Raw genomic sequence first — 24,255 nt, 5'->3', positions numbered from 1 at the left:
TTATCACTTAAATAAATATTATTTCAAAGAAATTATGGTTTAGTATAAACCATATAGTAATTCAAAGTTTAATAAGTTGGTTTGATCACACAGTATAAATTTGATTTGAAGAAAAACACTTTTTCAATATTATTATTGCTACTATACAATTTAAGTTAAATTCTTATACTTTATAATCTTTTACTTTCATTTTATTTTAATGACTAATTTTAAAAACACAAGTTTCATTTCAATTCAATTACAATATAAATTTTAAAAATTGTATTTTTATAGATTTCTGTTAAATTTAAGTATAAATACACCCAGTAGAATCAATGATCATTCGCAAGCTTAAGCATTTAATAAGTTGTACCAAGATGAGTTGTATATTTTCATTTATATCTATACTTGATTGATATACAGTGATGCCTCGTATAACGTACTTAATCCGTTCCGGGTGCACGTCCGTTAAGTGAAAAGTCCGTAATACGAAACGCATTTTCCCATAGAAATACGTGTTAAAACATATAATTCGTTTCGTAGCATAAAATAATCATACTCTACCATTAAAAAAATGAAAATGGAGCAATCACTAATTATGCCGGGTAGTCAGATGTTGTGAGGAGGAGGTGGAGGAACACTTTCTTCACACATTCATAGAGATACAGAGTTTTTACACATTGCAGCGGGTCTCTTTTTATTGTTTTTTAATCGGAGTCAGATTCAGGAGAGGCTATCGGAGCTTGCGGGGTCAACTCCTCTTGTTTCATCCTGTTTTTTGCTTGCTGGCTTCTTAAAAAACATGTCCAAGGTGGTCTGTGTCTCTCTCTTCTTCAACACCTGTTGGAAATGAATGACGGGCAAGGGTGTCATTGTAGAGATCGTTGATCCTGTTGGCCTCAGCTCTGTTTGGATAATGAGTGTTGGTAAACTTCTTAACCTCTCCCATTCGACAAGGAAGTTGTTGTCAACTTTCACTCCTTCTGATGATTTCTTGCATTGTTTGAATTGAAATCACATTTCTGTTTTTTTAGAAGCCATTATTTGCACAACGCTTGAATAAATGTAAATACCCTGCACTGAGGAAATGTACGTAATAAACAAGGGAGCAAGCCGAATCCCAACTGGAGCTCTGTACTTCAGATATACTAATAATATATTCTAATAACACTTAATATATTATAAAAATAGCAGATTATCATTTGCAACGGCAATAGAGTAAAAATATCATTTGCACTTGTTCGAAGAAAGTTTGTTGTTCGCCTCACGTAACTGCCGAACGGAAAGTCTGTTGTTCGCAGCGTACTTTATACGAGGCACCACTGTATATTAAACTTTGTCTTATTGTTAAAATAAAATTAATTTAATTCAAATTTGTGATCGAAAAATTAATTTTGTGATCTGAAAAAATTCCATTTAACAAATTTTTATATGCAATTTTTAAAATTATTTGTAATTTTAATTTAATCGACATCTGATATTAATTTTGTGATCAAAGCTGCACAAACCACTACTACTTGTATACCTATTATTAAATTATCTGTAAGCAAGAGCATTCGTCAGTAATTTGTTATTTGCTAATATTATATTACTGTGAGAGCCGAATTTAACGAAAAATTTTGTTGTTAAGAAAATATTGAAAAAAAATTTATTATTAAAAATTATTATAAAACTAGTAGATAAGCTCGACATTACTCGGGCAAAAAGTAACAATAACGAAGATTATGATTATTACATTACAGCCAATAGAGTCGTAACTGGGGTATGGCCAATGTGGCCCCTGCCATAGGCGGCAATTTAATAAAGGCGCCAAAGAGAAGGTTATCGGAATAATATGTATTCGAAATTAATAACAAAAAATTTTTTATATTTATATTTATATAGTACTTAAATATCATTAGATAATTTTTTATAATAGCATTATTTTAGAATAAAATTATTATTTTGTTTAATAATATAATTATTATTTTTTTCTATAATAAAAATTAAAAAGGCGCCATATTTATTCTTGGCCATAGGCGTTCAAAATCCTAGTTACGGCTCTGACAGCCAATCGTACCCATTTTCACAGAATGCAAGAATGTTTCCCCATGTTTCCAGAGTAATTAAAAAATTTACACATGGGTTTAAAAATACGTTTGATTTCGCGCAAAAATGCGAAAAATACCGCATCTGCGTTTGTAAATCTTGCACGTTGCTTTCTCTTAACACTTGCATTGTTAAGACTTCCATTGTTGAAGCTTTAATGCTGTCTCTCTCCTTTCCAGGAAAATTTCGAAAAATCACTTTTTTAGTGTAGGTTTTCGTGACGTAACCTAACTGTTTACCAAATTTCAACTTTCAACTGTTAACCGTTTAGGCTCTGCGTTATCAACTCGTCTCGATTATATATATATAAACTCTTGTTGTTTTAAAAAAGATAATTATTACTTCGAAAAAGTACTGCTTAATCCGGCGATAAACTGTTTCCCACTGACTTATTTTTTTGTTGGAAGTGACACATCACATGTGTCTCTTTGACTCAACAAGTGAAACTCGTTTATTAAATCTTAACTACTAAAACTCCGAGTGAAATAATGGGAAAAACCCAGGAGAGACCTCATATAAAAAAGAGGAGACGATGACGCTCCAGGCTTTTTCGTCATCGGCCGTGAAAATCATCGTCGTCGTCATCGGTGTAAAAAGCAACTTATAAATCTACATTTTTTTCTAACTGCTGCCCAAGAATTTTTCTATAAACGTAATGTTTACGAAAACATACACATACTTTCCATCTACTTTACATAATCTGTTGCGAAATTTTACATATTATTATCTATTTAAAAGAAATTGTTTTAGCATTTCTACACGTTCTTTTATTTGAACAAGTTTTATGTACAGTCTTTGGGACGTTAAAGTTAACAATTCGAAAGGCCATAACAACCTGTGTTAAACGGATCACTTTTCAATTATTAAAAGTCGTTGATCGAAGAATTAGTTAAACCCCCTACCGGAACAGATTCTTCTTTCTATCGCACCAGTGGTACGATGGTAACATTCGAAATGGGAAAATTACATAATAAAAGGTTACCAGCCAGAATCTTATATGCATATCTTATATGCGGTTTTTGAGAGTGTCGAGGTTTTCGAGCAATTGTTGGGAAGCTGTAACTAAAATTGCGGTAGTTAGTCGTGAATTGATCCCTCACCGACAGGAGGTGCAAAAACACTCTCCCATTGTTAAAATTTTAACAATGATTCATAAAGAAACTAATTTACATCTATACAATAAAACTATTCTATCGTGTAAAATAAATTACAATTAATTATGTTTCGAAACCAATTATATTAAAATGCATGTAGTAATTAATTACTCGCATCCAACACATAATTTTATAATAATAATAATAACGCCTATGGCAAAAATCTATCGCGTTATAAAAACTTAAATCATAACACAAATTATTATTTTAATTAATTAATCGATAATTCTAGAATTTTATACATAAATAATTAGTTTATATTTAAATAAATACTTTAAGACTAAATATAAATTGAAAATAATTAACTGGGAATAAAAAATTACATACGAATTTATTATAATTTGTCTCTTACCTTTTGTTTCTGAAGAGAGATAAAGCAACTCAGTTTCTGTCTACAAAACTTCACAATTAAATAACTTTTTTCTGAATTTTCACGCGTAAAATCGTTAAATTCATCACCTGTTTGAAACGACAGTAGTCGAAGTACTCGTAGTAAACAGTATTTACGAAAAAATTTCATGTTAATTATGTTATATTTATTAACACAAAATTGGCATAGTCAGAAAAACTGAATTACTGTAAGCTTGATTTAATGGAAATTTAACGAATATTTTTTCTATGAATTGTCGAAATGAATAAACCGACATAAAAATATTCTATATACTAAAACGGTAAACAAAAATATTATTATAAAATAGTCTGTTTTTATTCTGTATTAAATGTGATATGTCGTCTAACATATAAAATTGTGTACATCTGCAGGAGCTAGTGACTATGTCAAGTTTTCTTGTAAAAAATACTTGACGACCTAAACAGGGGTCTTAGATCCTGGCCTATCAACACCTGTTAAAGATACAAGTAACGATGTCGATGGGGTAAAATTAAGAAATTCAATGCACAACAGCATTATGCTCTTCATAAAGACAATAAATATGCCAAATTAGTGGGTGAGGATAGAAAGATAACACTGCAGAAACTGAAAGATGGAAAACAGAAGCAAAGACAATTTTTCCATTCTATGTTATATCAAGAGAATGGTGCGACAGAAGCCAGCTACAAACTTGCATATTTGCTTAAAAAAAGGTAAACCATTCAGCGATGCAGAACTCATAAAGGAATGTATTTTAGAAGTGGTAAGATGTATAGATCCAGATTAAGTTAACAAATATAAGGATGTGCCTCTTTCAAGAAGGACTAATACAGATAGACGGCATGAATTGACACGTGATATAACAGAGCAGGTAAAAAATATAATCCAAAAAAACTGTATATTACTCAATAGCTTTGGGTGAATCTTCAGATTACACTGATTTAACATAGGTATTGCTTTTAATTCGTGCTATAACTAATGATTTTCAATTATATGAAGAATTGCTTGCTTTAGGCACCCTTAGAGGAAGGAAGCCGGGTTTTGATATTTTTAATAACTTCATAGAGCAATGTTACAAAGTAGAATTAAATACAGTAGAGCCTCGATTATCCGACCTAATTGGGGACTGGGGTTGGTCGGATAATTGAAAGGGCGGATAACCGAAAAGTATGAAAAAATCTATTATTAGTGTAGTATATTATTATATCCCATGTAATTAGTATATTAGTATATCGCTATTAACCTACTTTGCGTCGAATTTTCATCGATGTTACGCCTAACAAAAATTTTTTAAAATAATAATCATCGCTATTGTATCGTTAAAAATTAGAAAATTAAGCCTCGTTTAAATACTGGCTCCCTTTCATGGTCGATCCAGTGTTGCCAGCTAAAACACATAAAAGTAATATTAAAGTAGCCAAGACATAGCCAAATATTGTAGCGCCACATCAATAGCAGACATTTGAAATTTGCCTACTAGGACGGTTGGTTAACCGAGGGGTCGGTTGATAGGGGTTCGGATAATCGAGGCTCTACTGTATTAATAATTTGGTAAGTGTTTGCACAAATGATGCTCCAGCTATGACGGCTATGAATGAAGGATTTATTACGCATCTTAAAAGAGAAATCAAAGTTCAAAGTGCACTGATTGCTTTTCATTGCATTTTACATCAGTAAAATCTTTGTGCAAAATCTACTATTCTAAATGACACTTTGCAAAAGGTTATAAGTATTATGAACTATATTCCAGCAAATGCCACAAAGCATCGTCAATTTAGAAGCATGCTGATGATGGATGATGAAGTACTTATTATAGATTTGCCTTATCACTCAAAAGTACGCTGGTTGTCACAAGGAAAAGGATTGATCAAAATTTTATCTTTACGAAGCCAAATAATTGGCTTTTTCAAAGAAAACAACAAATATTGTGATTTATCAGATTTAAACGTTTACAAAGATGTTGCAATTTTATGTGATGTCAAAACAAAATGAATTAAACATTTCGTTGCAAGGCAGAAATAAATTTATTTATGATATGTGGCAAAACATTCATGCATTTAGTGAAAGTTGTTGTTTTTCAAGTCTCTTTTCGCTAAATCCAAACTTTTAGATGAACACTTTCCTCACTTTACGAAGGTAATGAGTGAAAATAAAGATATTGCTGGATCTTTTGGAGAATACGAGTCAGTTTTAGACTCGTTAGTAGAAGAATACAATAACAGTACTCTTAAACTTGCTTTTCAGCCTCACTAAGTTGATGTATCAAAGGCTCCAGAAGAGTTACAAATGGAGCTTATAGAAATGTCTGAAGATAATATCCTGAAATCTCAGTTTTACAACAGGGACTATCCCATTGAAATTTGGAAAAAGGCGATAGAATACCCTTGTCTTAGTGAACATGCACGCCGAATGATGTCTTGCTTTTCTACAACATATTGTTGCAAATCTGCATTCTCGTACTTGATGCAAATCAAGAATTCACTAAAAACACAGTTGAAAATGAATATTTAGAAGACCAACTGATACTAAGAACCACTATATTTGAACCTGATATCAAAATGCTTTCTCAAAATAAGCAAACTCAAAGAAGTCATTAATTTGAATAAAGAGTAAACACTTGCTGAAATGAAGTATTTCACAATCTTATATTCTGTGTGTTTATATGATTTTCTTTTTTAAAAGATTGTTGTTCATTTACTTATTACTTCTATAAAAAGTTCCTACTGAAGTAAAATAACTTAAAATGTAATTATTTTCGATTTTTATTCACCTGTCTTTCTTTTATTACATAACTTTCAAATTACTTAGCGGCCTAAGCCTAGGGATAAAATGACAAAAAAATTTCATTGCGGCCGTTATAACAGACGATGAATTGTAATGTGGCCTTCATGAACAAAAAGGTTTCCCACCCCTGTATTAGATTAAAAGGAGTCTATATTTGGAATACGCTCAAACTCCTCTATATCATTATTAAAACTTATACAATCCAACATATAATGTTGGAGAGTATCCACAGCACCACATTCTCATAGATCGGTATCGACCAGGTTAAACGTCTAGTTTACTCTTAAAATTACCATTTCCGCCAAATATTTGGGAAGAGTAGTAATTATGTTGTACCCATTTTGCGTTCAACCTCTTAGTAATGTCGGGGAAGAACCCATAGGACGTCCTCCCCTTGTACGCCTGTTCCACCAGTCTTGCATCATACCATTAACCTAGCTGACACGTCTAGTATCTTTGTCTTGGCCATCGAACATCACCCTACTATAACATAAAACCATGTTTTTTTGTTATACAAACATTATAATACCACTTTTTAAATACAGTACTATATGCCTTAGTTAATGTCAACAGGACCATTCTTTGAACTTTTTTAATTTTATCCTTACGATAATCTTTAAGAAGGCCATGCCATGCTAAAACACTGTAATTTAAAACCCCTAAAAATAAACTCTTATATTTAACTCATATAGAATCACGATTTTACAGAGTCTCACAACTGGAGCACCATGTTTTCTTGTGTTCTGTTTAACACAGAAGATCTTAGTACACTGTTCTGCAATACAAGTAACGTGTAGCATGATGCACATACCGGCTCCGATTACGACACTAAGATATTTAGTGTCAATGTCAACAACGTTATCGGTAACCTAGTCGACCTATTATCATTATATTCAAGCACCATAATAACCCATCATTACGATAACTCATAATAACCAACACTTAATAAGTTTTGATGTGTTTAGTTAAAATCTTATATGGCATACCGCAGGGGTCGCCTTTAGTCTTGGCATAAACATAGTTTTGCAAATATTTACCTTTAACTTATTTATCCTGTTTTTAACTTATTATCCGAGCAACTTTGAAACACCCTTCTATTCTTATACATCTGTCTCTTTAGGCTTTCCAATTCATCACAGTACCACTTAGGAGCTGTGTGCCTATTTTCTGTTTAAAAAATGGCATTACTCATAGCATTTGGGATTACTACACTGCATACAGGTGCTGTACAGGTTAATTAATTAATTAACATCGTACTTGTCCTTCAACATATCAACATTTTTCAATAATAAATTTTGTACTAGTTTATTCTTGAATTTGTGCCAATTAGCACTATTCAAGTCGAAAGTAAACGTACCTCCTTTGAGAATCAGGTATGCAATCAGTTCATGCTTACTAGTGGTTTTATTAACCAACTTCCAATTAGTAAGATGTACGCATGACGTAGATATTACAATTAGATGCCATAATGTTAATTCAACATAAAAGCACCTCTACTAGATACAAAGTCGAACCTGGCTCTGAATCATTTAAGACACCAGGTCTATTGCTTTCATCAACTAGACTTGTTTTTCCTGTTTATTGTTATCAATAGTGTCGATCGTCATTGATAAGAAGTTCACAATACAATAAAAATTAGTAGAAATCAACCTCGAAAGTTTTCTGTAGCGATAAATTTGATTTCTAAAACAACGGACTATTTATTAATTTCAAGGTGGTAGATCTGAATGATAAACGTCTGATAAAATGTTTGTTTGTTAAGTCATGGCAATGCAACACTTGGGCGATCTGCCTAGGGGATGCCTTCCGGGAGGTTTTTTAAGAGAAACTAGCCTCTATTCAGGCGTTACATGATATTATGAACTGCCAACAAAGAACTCGCAAGGTCAATTATTAGGATAGAGAGGAAGAAGTAAAAAAATAATAATAGTGATACAATTTTGTCGAAAAATACAAATAATTGACGAATGCTAGACTCTTGTATATATTATAATATTCCAGAAGGGATCTAATATCTTCCTAATTTGTAATACAGTATTTGCTATTCAGATATTCTCGTATCTCGAACTGGAAGTCTGCCAATTTATATCATATTTTTTGGGGAAACTCTTGCTTAATAAACGACCAGTACTTCTAACCGGTTCGGCATAATGAATTTGGAATTGCTGGAAGCATAAGTGATTATTCGTAATTTTAGCACTAGAAATTAATTACTTGATTGCTTGTTCTGCTCTCTGAAGGACTGGTTGGATGTCAGTTGCAATATTTGTTTAAAAATTAATGAATTGTGCTAGATTATCCAGCTACATCTTAAAATTAAAGATTAATAAATGTAAATAAAGGTTACTTAGAGCATATAACTGTGTACTAAGAGCTTCTGTGTGTTAAAGCAAAGTTACATGGTTTAAATATACGATGTTTGAGATTGATTAAATGAGTGTAAACATACATGATTTTAACCTAACTGTAAGTACAAGAGTTATATATGTATATACAGTAGATCCCCTATAAGACGATAGATACGTTCCGTTCTTTATGAATCAATTTTGTAGGAATCATAGTTTACGGACTACGGCTGTTTGAAAGGTTTTCTTTCATAAAATTAATCGATTCTAGACTAATTCGACTCAACATTTCCAAAATACGTATATTTTTTTGAAAATAATCCGTATAAACTACGTTATAAACAAAAAATTGTAGGATTGCTTACCGAGTGTGTACCGTTCGACTACGCCCGTTGCTAAAGCTTGGTTTCGTCGCGGAACAGCGCATCAAACCGCGGCCGCGATTTCTGATATTATTTTTCTGCGAAAACTTCGTTGACCTTTGGAGACATCCTTAATATAAATAATTTTTATGGCCGTTAAATAAGAAATGTTTCTTTCACAAGAAATGTATAAAATTACAGTACTGGACAGACGATAGGTCGCCTAACTCGCCGTAGCGTGACGCTAGACGGCGAAAAATATATATTTAATTATAATAAAGTTACAATAAATTAAGTTAATATATAATTATATATACAGTACCTAATTTATATATAATTAATATATAATTATATGTATATAATTATATGAACAGACGATACTAAACTCAATTTATCCGCCTAAACGTCCGTAGCGTGGCGCTACGGACAGCGGGAAAGTAGTTCGGCTGCCCGATGACGTTTTACGTATTATACGAGTTATTTTTACCGTTGTTTACGGATACTGCCACAATTTTTATAGGAATCATAACTATAGGAAACGGTTTTATAGGGGGATCTACTGTATATACAGAGTTTCAACATATATAGGTTTTAATTGTATTCAGGTTTTTGAAGGTTTTTATGGTGTCCTCTCTTGCCGGGAAAGACACTAGCTTCGGCAACAGTGGTGTTTACTAATGTCCTGCTGCAGTTTTAGTCTATTATATGGAGTGCATGGCAAAGCACTCGGTACTTGAAACGGTACACAAGGTATTATACGTGTAAGTGCATATCACTATAATATACTGGTGTGACTTTTACGGGTATAGTACATAAGATCTAGTAGAGGGTGGTGTTGCACTAAAGTAGGTGAGACTTCCTTGTACAGTCACGCATGGTACTAGGGGCGGTGGTGGGACCACCTGGTACAAGATGTATGTGGTGTGTTTTCAACATTTTCTCATTTATTTATTTTCTGCTGTAAAATTTTATTATTTTTATTGTTTGCAGTAAGTATAAAAACGCGTAATGAACCCAAGTTTTCGTGCGCTACAGGTTTGACCCCATCGACATCGTTATTTGTATCTTTGATTAACAGGTGTTGTTCAGCATTATAGTAAAGGTTGCATATTTTATAATTTTATTGTTCAGCATTATAATAATATAAGCAAGAATGCAGAATGGGAGCTGGTGTGTGCATTCAAAACAACAACAATAAGACAATATATCAGGCTCAGATTAAAACTTGCTAAACATTGTAGCATTACGCAAGCTGAACTATGGGCAACGTACAAAGCAATCACCCAAATAAAAGATAACGTAAATAAATACAAAGGTAACATGAAATTCCCTATTTATAGTAAGGTAGTTCATTAAAGATTCTAGATAAAAAAATATATATTCCTATTTATATGTATCGGATTCTCACGTACAGTACCATGCAATCTGTATTATTATATCATAGTAAGCTGATATTTACATTCTCTCTGCGTGTTAAAATTGTAACCAGTTCTTAATGTTATTGTAACATTGCAGTGTTCAAGGTTAGTTTATACCTACGCAAATGTAATGGGTTCTGCATTTTACTGTAACCGGACCATTTCTCGTAATTGTTAATACTGTATAACGGTCTTGTCAACTTTTGTAATTTTGGTTATTAATAATTTCCGATGCAGCGCTCTGAGGTCCTAATAACTTTTTTCAGCGTTATTTTTTTTCTTTTCCTTTATACTTCTCCCTTCAGAACCCTTCCTTCAACCTTTTCTTCACCCCTTTCTCTTCCTAGTAAGCTAAGTTTGCAAAAGCAGACAGCCCTTCCTCCTAGTTTATTATTATTGTTATATATAAAATATTTCCTAAATTTTCATTAAATTATGCCTTGAGTAATTCACTATTCTTCCTGTAACTATGCAAATTTTAACTTGAGAAATATGTAATTAAGATCAGATAAACGTTTACGTAAATATTATGTACTGGTTCGACTACTATCGTTTCAAACATGTTCTGAATTTAATGATTTAACGAGTGACAAATTCTTAAAAGGATTATTTTATTGTGATATTTGTGCAGATAGGAAGTGAGTTGCTCCATCTCTCACCAGAAACAGGGAACAAACAAATAATAAATTTCAATGTAATTGTTTCTTCTTAGTGATTAATCCTCAATTTTTATTTAGACTAAATGTATGTATATAAAAACAAATCATTTATGCATAAAATTTTATAATCATAGATTAACTAATTAGAATAATAATTTCTGTTATAATTTAATGTGTTTATGACGGTATAGGTTCCTGTTACTTTATTATGTGTTAGGTGCAAGTAGTTAATAACTGTATGCATATTAATATTTTAAAACAAATTGGTTTTAAAACATTATTTACCGTAATTTATTTTAAATAACAAAATGTTATTTTCTCATAGATGTAAGTCAGTAGCTTTATTAAAACTGTATGATATACCTTGTATACTTGATGTTTCTTGAGATAAGTAATTGATCTGCCGAGAGAGGTGGTTTTGCTATAAACATTATATAGGAAACCGTCCCCTTTATATGCTGTGGGAGCTTGGCCAATCTATTGGTGTTACTAACGTGAAGAAAATCCGGAGAATTTCACATTGCCAGCCCGTTCGCAAAGCGTAACACTACAGCAATTTTATTCACGGCCTAAGCAAAAAATAAAGACAACAAAGATCATGATTATTAGATTATTTCTTACTTTTAACACATGCATTACACTATATTATAGTATTTACTTTACATTTAAAGAGGTTACCTTTAAATTGTGTACGTTGGAAAAATAAAGAATTATTAAAATGTGTTATATTGATCACTCGATGTGATAAACCTGTACATAAGATAACCTTTGTAATGTGTAAGATAACCGTGTATAAAATTTCATTTCAAAACCGTCAATTAAACCGCCTATTCCTGAAGTCTACCTTCAGGTTCCTCAGTGAGCTAAACATTATTTTTCAGTCTACGTTGTCAAAGGTCTTTGTCAACCTTAACAAATTTTCGAAAAGGATATCTTAAATTTTAAAACGAATTCTAAACAGTTGAAGGAGGTTCGTATTGAAAATATTTTTCTTTTTTCAATATTTTAAAGAGGTGGAAAAAAAGCGGAACTTATTACCTTACTCTGTTAATACCGGCAGGAGAGGGAATAATAGCAGGGCCTCCCGGGTAGTCAACAAGCGAAAGTCGTACAAAATCGGTACCTGGAATGTACATTTACTTCTTCAACTGGGGAAGTTGAGAAGGAGAGAGGGATGATAAAACTCGCAGAACAACTTCAGTTGTTTAGACTCAAAGACAATGGCTAATAATATGCAAAAGTTTTCCTTATATTAGAAAATTGTTTTCTGTGACGTTTTCTTCATTTTTGCAAGACATCCATAGAAAAACTTTCATTACAAAAATTTATTTCCTAAACCATCAAATCTATTATTTTTATGATTAATAGAGATTAAGAGTTATGTATTATTATCAGTGATATTAAGAGAAATTTGTGTTTTATGTAAATCATAATAATTTAAATCCCTCATCACGTACCCGAGATCATTTAGGCACTAATCGATTTTCAATTAGTTAGCATAAAAATTTCAATTGTTTGGAATAATCGAGAAAAATTACAACTTGACTACTTTCTCTTTAACTTTAACATGCGCAATTCACTTTTTGCTTAAAGCGTTTCATTATTTTTTATTTAAGAAATAATGTCAAATCTGCACTATAATGCGCGTGATCTCAGTTTTCAATTTTAAAATATTCAGCCAGTTACTATTACTAAAAATACTCGAATTGTATTAATTAATCAACAGTTCTATTTGTCTCAGTACCTCACTATTATCAATTTATGACGTATATCTTAGTTATTATTTGTATAAATCTTGTATTAAAAGTACAATAGAGGTAAAACATTTTAGTATTGTAAAAAGATTTTTTTCTATTACCTTTTTGTTCTGTTTTTTTTATATTTTAAATAAAATCATACGTAAATATTAGTCCTATATAAATAAACTACAGTCGATCCTCCTATAACACTGTTGATAATTCCGTTTTATATGAATTCCATGTTGTACGAGTCACTTAGATTTTACAAATTCGTGTGCCGGGCTGTGAACGGTTCACGTATTTGTAAAATCTAAGTGACTCGTACAACATGGAATTCATATAAAACGGAATTATCAACAGTGTCATAGGGTGGTCGACTATAATTATAATAAAAGTACATTATGTCTAAAATTCTCAAAACTTTTTTGATCGCCTATCCCTAAGACGAAAATAATTATAAGTTGTACCCCCTAATTAAATTAAAATTTTACATTTTGAATTAGAATTACAGTATTTTGACTGTATAGGTCACGCATACTGTATTTTGAAAGGAAACTTTGCATACCCCAGTTATTAATTTGTGTACTCCTGGGGTATGTGTACGCCTGAGGTATGTGTACCCCACCCCAGACACCACTGTTCAAGTTAACTTCTGAAATGAAAAAGTATTGAAATCGAGTCCCGTCGCCGTATTAGTTAAAACTGTTCGGTAATTACTCGATTCTGAGCTCATCACGTTGAACCAAATTAAATAATATACAAAAATTTAAATAATAAACACATACATAAGATAATTGACTATATCTGTTCTGAATAATATAAAACACACTGTACTTCCGATAATATTTAATTAATTGTTAAATTTCATCATATTTTATATATAAAAACCTAAATAAAACATATAAATGTGTAAAACTTAATAAAAATATATCTGCAATTTTAAATAATACTAAGATATTGAAATCATCAAAAATGTTAATTAGTTGTAAGTTAAATAAAGAAAAAAATAAAACTTTCAAAGTATCCCCCTCTAATTCTATATATACAGAAAAACCTACTAACCATTTTTACATTTTTCAACGTTTCAAGGTATCCGAGTCCATAAATGTAAAAATTATATAAAAATTGTTGGCATAGTTTCCCATAAAAAAGGGTAGTAAAAAAGTAAGTAAAGAAAATCGAGTTTTGTCATTCATAGTTATAATTAACTTAAATCATTATTTAGAAATAAAAATTCCAATTGCATTTATAGACTTCAAAACAGGTTTTCTGCATATCATGCGATCAGTCAAAAATTACATCTAGAAAGAAGGAAGTAATTATGGAAACAGTGGAAAAGTAACTTTTGAAAAAGGAAAATAATACTTCCTCAATATTTAAATTATACAGTAAGAAATACGCTTATAAAAATACGAAACATTCGAAAAAATTTATAAATTTAACACGTAAGTATGCAAACAAATTTGAAAAGGTTTAGACACGAATAAACGCTTATTGTTGCAAATAGGTGTGAATGTTAGTGACTATGACAACTGCAACATATCTATAACAATAACTTAATGTAAATTTATAGTGATTATTGCTCTGAGGATTATCGCAGTTAATACAAACTTTCGACACTGTTTTCCTACGATAATTTAATCGAACAGTTATTGTGATGTCGTCGAAATTCCGGCTGCAATTTTATTTATATTACAATTTAACAAATTTAATTGCAAAATGAGTCGTGATATAAATTATTTAAATTTTTAAACGTGAGATCACGTATGAATTTTAACCAAATGCACTCGAGTATTACAGACTAGACCTCAATTTGTTGTATGGATCGATAGTATACCCAAGGTCACGCTGTATTTAAAAAGCCAATATTAAATTAAACTCTCCATACTTTCGTGATTAAACCTGTTTATAGAAAGTTATAGAATGCCTCAGGCACCTACTCTTTCAGCACCTGGTCTGAATTTTCTTCGACCTAACTCCGACCAACAAAGAACCGATGTCGATGGTTATGTATATGTCTGAAAATTGAAAACTGCAGCCAAATTACATTTAATTACTTATGTGGTTATTTTAAAGATAATTATAAATTATTGTACCAATGTAATTAAAGATATATAGAGATATTATAATAGAAGAATTTTATAATACCTTGAGGCATAATCTTTTAAAATTCAGTGGTCGTAAAGAGTATTACGTATGGAACTACGTCAACTGCTGAGTAATTTTATAGTTGCAGAACAAGATATAAGTTTCACTTGAGAGATTCGCACAGGTATGTAGTATACTATTGTTTATTTCTATTTTATTTCTTTTTTTGTAATAATGAAAATAATTAATATATCGAATGATATACATTTAAATTAATATATTACTTAAATATATATATATATATATATATATATATGTCAGATAGTAATACAATAATCTTTCCGAAATGCAATTAAAATGATATTGTTCGATTTTTACAGTTTTTTGTTCCATGACTGTTGCAGTTGGTAGGCGATAAACATTAATTGCATTTTTATTAAGCAAATATTTTCACTTTGACATTGATGCTGTTAAATAATGCAAGTGTTCTTTCTGCTTATGTTTCTTTACTACAGTAGAGCATCGATTATCCGACTCAATTGGAGACTGGGGTTGGTCGGATAACTGAAAAGACGGATAACCGAAAAATATGAAAAAATACATTATTAGTATAGTATATTAGTATATATTAGTATATCGCTATTAACCTACTTTGCGTTGAATTTTCATCGATGTTAAGCCTAACAAAAATTTTTTTAAAATAATAATCGTCGCTATTGTATCGTTAAAAATTAGAAAATTAAGTCTCGTTAAATACTGGCTCCCTTTCATGGTCGAGCCATGTTGCCAGCTAAAACACGTAAAAATACTATTAAAGTAGCTAAATATTGTAGCGCCACATCACTAGCAGACATTTGAATTTGCCAACAAGAACGGTCGGTTAACGGATGTGACGGTTAATTGGGGATCGGATAATCGATGCTCTACTGTATTTATTTGTCCGCTTAACAATAGTTAATTGGAGTGATAATTAAATATTGTAACAACTTTCTTTTGAAATTTATGAATTATTCATTTATTTTGTAGAAAATACTTCGTTTTCTTTCGAGGATTAAATTAAACTCCTATTATATATTACAAATAAAAATTAAGGTTGTCCTCTATAAATATGTTTACTTGTAAATAATTTAGAATCGATAAAAACTATTTTACTGTAATTTCTATTTTCAGCGGTTATTTCCTCAAAAATAAATGTATCCATAAAGAGTGTTTCGTTAACTATTGAATTTTTTTGTCTATAGTATTGTTCGAATGTTGTTGTTTCCTCAACGTATTGAATGTGAATTATGCAATAATTCTTTCATAGAAATGTATAGTTAAGTCGAAATCATGTACGTGCACTTGAGTAAAGAAGAAAAATATAATCATAGATTTAGATTATATGTGAACTGAGCCAAGGGCCAACACATCTGACATCATTGTAAATTTAGTCGGGACACAGGTTACCGTGTTCTAGAGCGCGATATTCATTAAGTTTTATCGTTAACTGATAAGGTTTATTTAAACATTTAAAAGATTATCAGTATATACTACAATATGTGACAGAAAACGAAATTTAGCATAAGACTATTACAGTATAAACAATTATTAATGAATATAACTATATTACCTAACCTATCCTAAGGCCTACTAAGAAGAAGAGAGAGAGTGTGTGTGTATGAAGGTTTACAATCGAATTTCGCGCGAAAATTGTTACTCCAAATGATGCTTTTTGAGAACTCCTTTGTCAGGGAAGTAACCGTTAGCGATTCTTCTAAGTAAATCTGTTTCATTATTACAAAGTCCTTATCTACGGTAGAGGCACAGTCAACAAGACAGTAGACCCTTTTTTGGAGGAGAGCGAGCTTTACGGTAAAAAATGACCCGAAGAACGGCCTACGTCAGTAACGACTTTGAGCGAACTCAGTGACCTTCCTTCACTTTCTTTTTTATTCGATCGTTTTCTCTTACGTTTCGTTTTCTTTTGGAAAAATTTATGTCTTTATTACATGTAATATTACGAAGAAATCAGTTCCCACTGTACTCGGCTATAGATTGGTTCGGTTAAGCTTTTGTTTAAGTAAAATTCTGGCTCTTTCAGCGGGGTTTTATTTATTCCCTAATTCTTAATTATTTAACCACTTCTTATGTAGAAATAAGTCGAAACCGGTTACTTTGTACACAAATATTTGTAGTCATGGGAAAGTACTGGAAAGACAAATTTTTATGACAACGGATACATAAATCGTAAATTTAATGAAAATAAATTCTAGAGGTTTTTTGTACCATGTGCATCTCATTCATTACATTTAGTTGTAAATGAGGTTGCCAAAGTAACAGTTTATTTTTTTAACATTGTACAAGAATTGTACACGTTTTTTCCTGCATCCCCTTATGGATGAGACATATTAACTTGTGATATCACTAGTTTAACATTGAAACTTGTAAGTAATAGAAGATGGGAGAGCGAAATAAATACATCAAATATTTTAATGAATTTTTTTTAAAACTCCTGTCATCTATACAGAACTATCATAAAAACATACCAGTAAAATCCTATCAGTAAGTTAAGTTATAAATTTACTCGTTATTTATTCATTCATTTTGTCACTGATATTCGAATATGTAATAGCAATCTTATCGTTTTTTTCACATGTAGTATAAAAATTTGTAATAAGATACATAATGCGGTTATAATAATAAATTAATTTTAATTAATTGAAAGTACGTTAAAATATGAAAATAATCGCGCAATATGTATTTAAATTTTAGATAATACAAGGGAAGTGGCGCTTTCACCGCTTCCAAGGAAGGCACACCACTGAACAATAATTATTCTATAAAGACTGAGCCCTGGTGTAGCCAAACTCTCACAGTGACTCCCTTTGTTATACCTACAGTACAATTTACTTGAGGGATTGTACCGTTATACATTTCCTTTACAAGTGTTACATACTTTTTTGCAATTCCTTTACTTATATACATCTCCATATCTCTTGTCCAGGCACTTTGTTGTAGGCTTTATCCAGGCCTATGAACAACAAGTGCAGTTCTGCCTCAAACTCTCTATATCTTTCTATCTGCTACTTTAGGGCAATGATCGCATATGTTGTTTTTCTTCCTGGCGAGAAACCAAAGTCTTCCTCACCTGTAGCTGTCTCTTGTCTTAACATTACTTCTGCAATTCTCTCCCAGATATTGATTGAGTGCGACATCAATTTAATTCCTTTGTAATTCCACATTCCTGCACATTTCATTTTTTCTTTGTAAATTTCCACCAAATTAAGTTGTCATGCAATCGTCCGGTCTCCTTTTTTTCTGTTACAGCTTTTCAATATGAGTCCATAAACTATACATACACTCTTTGCCCAAATATCTCCATATCTCAGCTAAAATCAGCATCTGCCATTGCTGTCTCATTATTCGCTTTTCTAAGTGTTTTTTCTAGCTCCTTACTTATTTCTACTATCAATCCTTTTCTCGTCGGCCTGTGCTTGCATAATTTCCTTTGGATTTTCTCAATATCGAACAGAGCAAAGTGACAAGCCCACATGAATACACCTAGTTGTAATTATCTAGTATATAAATGAAATAATGATTGCGGGAAATTACACTATTTTATTTCTAGCAAATGACAATTGAAATGTTTACGTTTAACATTTACAGCAATAGTTGCGTAACAAGTTATTCATAATTTTATTAACGTAAACGAAAGAATTTTCTGCGCAAATTATTGTGATATAGCCTGAGGAATTTAAGGATATCCTTGAGCAGAATTCACTCCATGACTAAATCTTTGCGTTTAAGATTTCTGCCTTGTAAACTTTCTGGTGTTCTAGATTTCGTTTTTTAAATTGATCTCGCAGCAAATCGTCTCAGCATATCTGAATTTTCTTCTCAGTTCTTTATTATTTTCCACAAATTATGAAGCCACTGGTTGCACCATGAGTTACTTTGTTGACTTACACCATGGCTTTTGTTCGTTGAGTGGTTGTTGGAATGTATTGTTCACTGACAGACTGTATTCAGTAATCTATCCATGTGCATGCCTCACCTCTGCTATTTAGTTGCCAGACATCTGTTGAAAGAAGAGGCTGGTTAACATGCTCCAGACAGCAATAATGAAACAGTATCAAAATGACCATTGTTTGTGTCACTTTTATCGTACCAGTAAACACTAAAAAAGATGTCACTCAACAAGTCTGATTCAGAAACCTCCATGTCTGAGATAAGTGCAATGCTGTTGTTCGAGCAGAATGATACGTCAATTGAGCTGCGGTTTTTACTAGAAGAGTATTAAGAGGAATTAAAAGGTAAGCAAATGTTTATGGAGTCAAGCAGTAAAATAGAGCAAACAATATAGAAGTGTTATTAATCGCAAAAAATGAAAAATCACAATAATCGGAATGCTGTTAACAATTGATGAATGCTGAGAAGACGATACATGGTCCTTGTAACGGTCATTAGTTAACTCCTCAAATATTGCATGGTTGTAAAATTGAGAAATTTTCAAAACTACTGGGTGGATCCACAAAATATGAGAATAGTCATCTCTTGTCGTTGTCACGAACACGAGGACACCAAAAAAAACCATTCGAAATGAAAAGAAACTCACAAAATTCGCCAAGATGTGCAGGAGCTGAAAAACACACCACCAAGCCAGCTGTCCACGCTATTCTCTCTTCTGGTAACAACCTGTAACGTCTGACTATCAGCCATTTGTTGAAGATTTTAGCGCAAAAAACAGCACGGAATTACTGAAATAAAATAACAGTAGCAGCCATCGAAACATTACTTACAATAAGCCCAGATTTATCAACAAAGTTTAATTTGTATGTTTTTAGACGAGAATATTTTTGAAAATATTAAACCAGTCACACAAGAATTAAAATTACTTAATAAGCATCCATTATCGTGGCGGAAAACGATCACTTAACACTAAATATAAGGTGTAAAAGCGTAGAATTATCCGAAATTCGCTATGCAAAGCTGTAGAGCCAAAACTATTGAAACTTTCAATTTATACTAATTCACGCTGTTTTTTTTAATTACAGAATATTTACATTTGGAATAATGAAGTTAGATATTATTCGAAGAAAATTATTACAAGTTTTTAAACGTTTAGGAACGTTGATTGGAATACATCCACACTTTTTTATAATCGTCCCCATATTAATTTCAGCTTGTTCAATAGCCGGAATCTTTAAGCTTCATTATAAAAGAAATGTAATTCATAGTCTGAAAGCCGATAGAGGTAATGTCTTATCTACACAGATATTTATTGAAGAAACGTGGAAAACTGCATCAGTTTCTGATGAAATAAGATTTACACGAATTCCTGATGGGATAATATTATTTTTTACAAGTAGAAATGGAACAAATATGTTAGAAAAAGAAATTCTTCAGGAGTTACAAGTAGCTGATTCAATAGTTAAAAATTGCACCATCGAAATGTTTAATCGAACAATCGGATATGGTGATATCTGCGCTAAAGTGCGTAACAAATGTTACGAAAACTCATTTTTCGAAATTATGAACGATGCGGATAATGTGGTAAGTGGAAAGAGAAAGTTTAAATATCCGGTTGACATCGATAATTTAACTTATTCTTACGAAACGTACGTCATGAATTTGGGAGGTATCACAACAGACGAAAATGAGTACGTCAAACGTGTTCAAGCCATCCGATTGCTTTACCTGATTGACAGAACTGATAAAAAATCATTCAGTTTGGAGAAATTTGGGTGGCCGAAGTATATCGAAGAATACAAAATCATAACTTCCAAAATATCAAACCATTTATCAATTCACTTTGGTTAACAGAAAACGATATTAAGACATATCTTTACGATTTACGATATCGGATAGGAGCCTGTGTATTGTTTATTTCTGTTTTCTCGATGACGACACTGATGAGTCACAATTTAATAAGAAGCAAACCTTGGATGGGATTAGCCTGTGTTGTCTCTGCTGGAATGGCAATCGTCACTTCCTTCGGATTACTGGGATATTGCGGAATGGAGAACGCTTACACTAATATATGTATTCCATTCTTGGTGCTAGGTATGAACTTTTCATTATATATTAAGTTATAATAAACAAATGTATGATAATAATGATTTTTTATTTCCTCTGGTTTAGTCACCGAAGTGGATGACAGTTTCGTGCTGATTGCCAGTTGGAGAATTACCGATCCTGAAGAACCTGTAGAAAAGCGAATGGCGGACATGTTTGCTGCAGCCGGAGTGTCAATCACCTTGACGTCAATTACTAATTTGTTTTCTTATTGCATCGGAATGACAGCACCAATTGTTCTTGTAAAAATCTTTTGCATTTATTCTGCAACATGCATAGTCTTTACCTATGTTTTCCAGATGACGTTCTTTGCTGGATGTATGGCGTTAAGCGGGTACAGAGAGGAAAAAGGTCTTCATCCAATTACATTCAAGGCGTATGGTAAATTTAAATACTAATCATATTTAGATTAATTATTTTCTAGCTTAATGTTATACGTTAGTATTGGAACATTTGATAGATAATACTGTACCATTTATCAAATCTCTAACATCGTTTACTTTAGTACTTTTTAATTATGTATACAATTGATGTTAAGATATGAAAGAAGTGAACAAGTCATAATATTTTCTCATTCTGAAAATTTTCTTTAAAAATATAATTAGAATTATTAATAACGCAATACACTATTGCAACGCAATACACGTATTAGTTAATCGTTAATTAATATGAAAAGAACTCATTGGTTATAATTCATACAGTTATCTACATAATTGTAAAGTGTGTAACATGTTCATTCATTTTCAGCACGGAAAGAAGACGATTGTCAAGTAATCCAAGAAAATGAAGAATTTTTCATGAAAATAATTAGAGATAATTTGGGAGACTTTCTTTTCTATACACCAACGAAAGTGATCGTATTGATTCTGTATGTCATCAATTTAGGGTTTGGATGCTATGGAGTGTATTTTTTTAAACACGGATTAGATTTGCAAAATATATATTCACCCGGTTCAGATATATTCGAAAGTTCTCGAGTTTATTACGAACACTTCACCGAATACTTTTCTCCTATTCACATAATCATTAACAAAACACTCGATTATTCAGAGGAAAACGTTCAGAAATCGGTGGAAGATCTTCTTAGAAGATTTGAGTCTCATCCTCACGTTGCCGATTCACGCTTAACTGTTTCTTGGCTGAAATATTACAAAGAATTTCAGAAAAATCCAGTTGCAAAATACGCATTGAAAGGTTACAATATGTCAAACAAATATGATTTCATGGAAGGACTTCGAGTTTTCCTGCGATTTAAATTAGCCGAGCAATTCTCAAACGATTTGGTATTCAGTCCGGATGGATCCGAGATTATTTTCAGTCGATTTCTTGTTACTACGAAAAATATACGTAACAGAGAAATTGAGATTGAAACTACAAAGGATTTTATGAAGATTGCAGATGAAGCACCATTTCCAGTTCTTATTTATAACTTATTACAAACTATGATAGAACAAGGGCTAATCATCGACGGCTTAGCTAAACAACTGTTTTGGATGACTGGGTTATTGATCGCTATTGTTTTTTTCAGTGTGATTCCGAACATCNTATGAAGATTGCAGATGAAGCACCATTTCCAGTTTTTATTTATAACTTATTACAAACTATGATAGAACAAGGGCTAATCATCGACGGCTTAGCTAAACAACTGTTTTGGATGACTGGGTTATTGATCGCTATTGTTTTTTTCAGTGTGATTCCGAACATCATCTGTTCTCTTTTACTGGCAGTTTCTGTTGTTTCTACTACGATAGAAACATTGGGTTACATGAGCTTGTGGGGAATTAACTTAGATATATTATCTTTTATAAGTTTGATTCTGTGCGTCGGATTTTGCCTTAATTATCCGGCTCATATTGCGTATGCTTTTGTGACGTCAAATTGCAAAACGTCGAAGGATAGGATAAAGGATTCGTTGTATCATGTTGGCTTTCCTATAATTCAGGGAACTTTGTCGACTATTATAGGAATATTTTCATATATAAAGAATCGTACGGAATCCTTACATTTCTGAAAGTTGTGTGTTTAATCACAATGGAAACTGCTTTTCACGCTTTATTTTTTACTCCAGTTGTTCTTTCGTTGTTACATTCTCGCCCTTGTTTCAAACAAAAGTCACATTTAACAGAAGTAACAGAGAGATTTGTTGAACTAAATATGGATCAGTAATGTCTGATGACTAACTTCTACTGTATTAAATCATTCTGGTTATATTGTTTAGTTAGTGCAGACAAGAACTGATATTATATATATATATTTACATTGTGTTATCCAATATTTGCTATTGTCTATTTATAGTCGTTAATTAAAGTAAAATTATTATATTGAGGGGTCATGTATTGATTGGTTTGTAGTTATTCGAAGCTCGTATCTATTCAATGGTTACTGTTCTTTATATTAATTATGAAAAAAATGAATAAATCGATATAATTTTTTTTCATTTATTGTTTCAGATTCGATTAAAAGAAACTTTTAGGTTATTTATAGTCAAACGTCGTTGTTTAATTTGCGATATATTTAACCTGGATTGTCGCGACTTTAAAAATGTCAAATATACAAAATATCATTTAAAGAAATTACAAAATTTAATAAAAATATTAGATTTATTTTATAAATCTGAAAAACGATACGGCAGAAAATTTATCATTTCTTCTTTCATTCCCGTGAATCAGGAGGAAGTGAAAGTTTCTGCAAAATTCAACGTTTGTAAGATAATGATTGCGTCGAAAACAAACCCGATTGGCCGTCATATTTCCTATAAAAGGTAGGAGTCACCTTTATTCAAGGCTCATAGACTTATATCCATCCTGTCCTGCTGATGGACAGCTTGCTCTGTTTCTAGTTCAGTGGTTACTAGCCGCTAGAGATAGCACCTCATATCAGAATATATGTAACGCCATAAGAAAAGGGGACTAGGAAACAGTTAACTAAATAAGAAGTCGCGCCATGTTGTAAATGTAATTCAGCGAAGTATTTAGCCGCTATATCTAAATTAGTTACGTTTTGAGTGTAATATGTATAGCCTACGCATTTATGTTTCCCGTATATTAATCCAGATTTGCTGTAAATAAATATCTATCTTTCTTTATTAGTGGATTTGTCTTCATTCCATTTTGCGCGCGAACACGTCCCCTCTGCAACTCGACAATGTAACAACACGACGCTTCGCACAAATTCTTATTACTTGAATTAGTCACTGAAATTAAGGCTCAACAATG

At 31.8% G+C, this 24,255-nt stretch overlaps 1 pseudogene; it reads left to right on the top strand.

Annotated features, from left to right (window-relative positions):
• The window catches only part of LOC111642082, a 25,329-nt pseudogene extending 2,739 nt beyond the window's left edge, over window positions 1-22,590 (top strand).
• Window positions 22,591-24,255: the final 1,665 nt, after the last annotated feature.

The sequence above is a fragment of the Centruroides sculpturatus genome, unplaced genomic scaffold, assembly GCF_000671375.1.
Source record: "Centruroides sculpturatus isolate CEXI.00-Female unplaced genomic scaffold, Cexi_2.0 scaffold1498, whole genome shotgun sequence".
Lineage (NCBI taxonomy): Eukaryota > Metazoa > Arthropoda > Arachnida > Scorpiones > Buthidae > Centruroides > Centruroides sculpturatus.
This window is presented reverse-complemented; position numbering and strand designations above follow the sequence as displayed.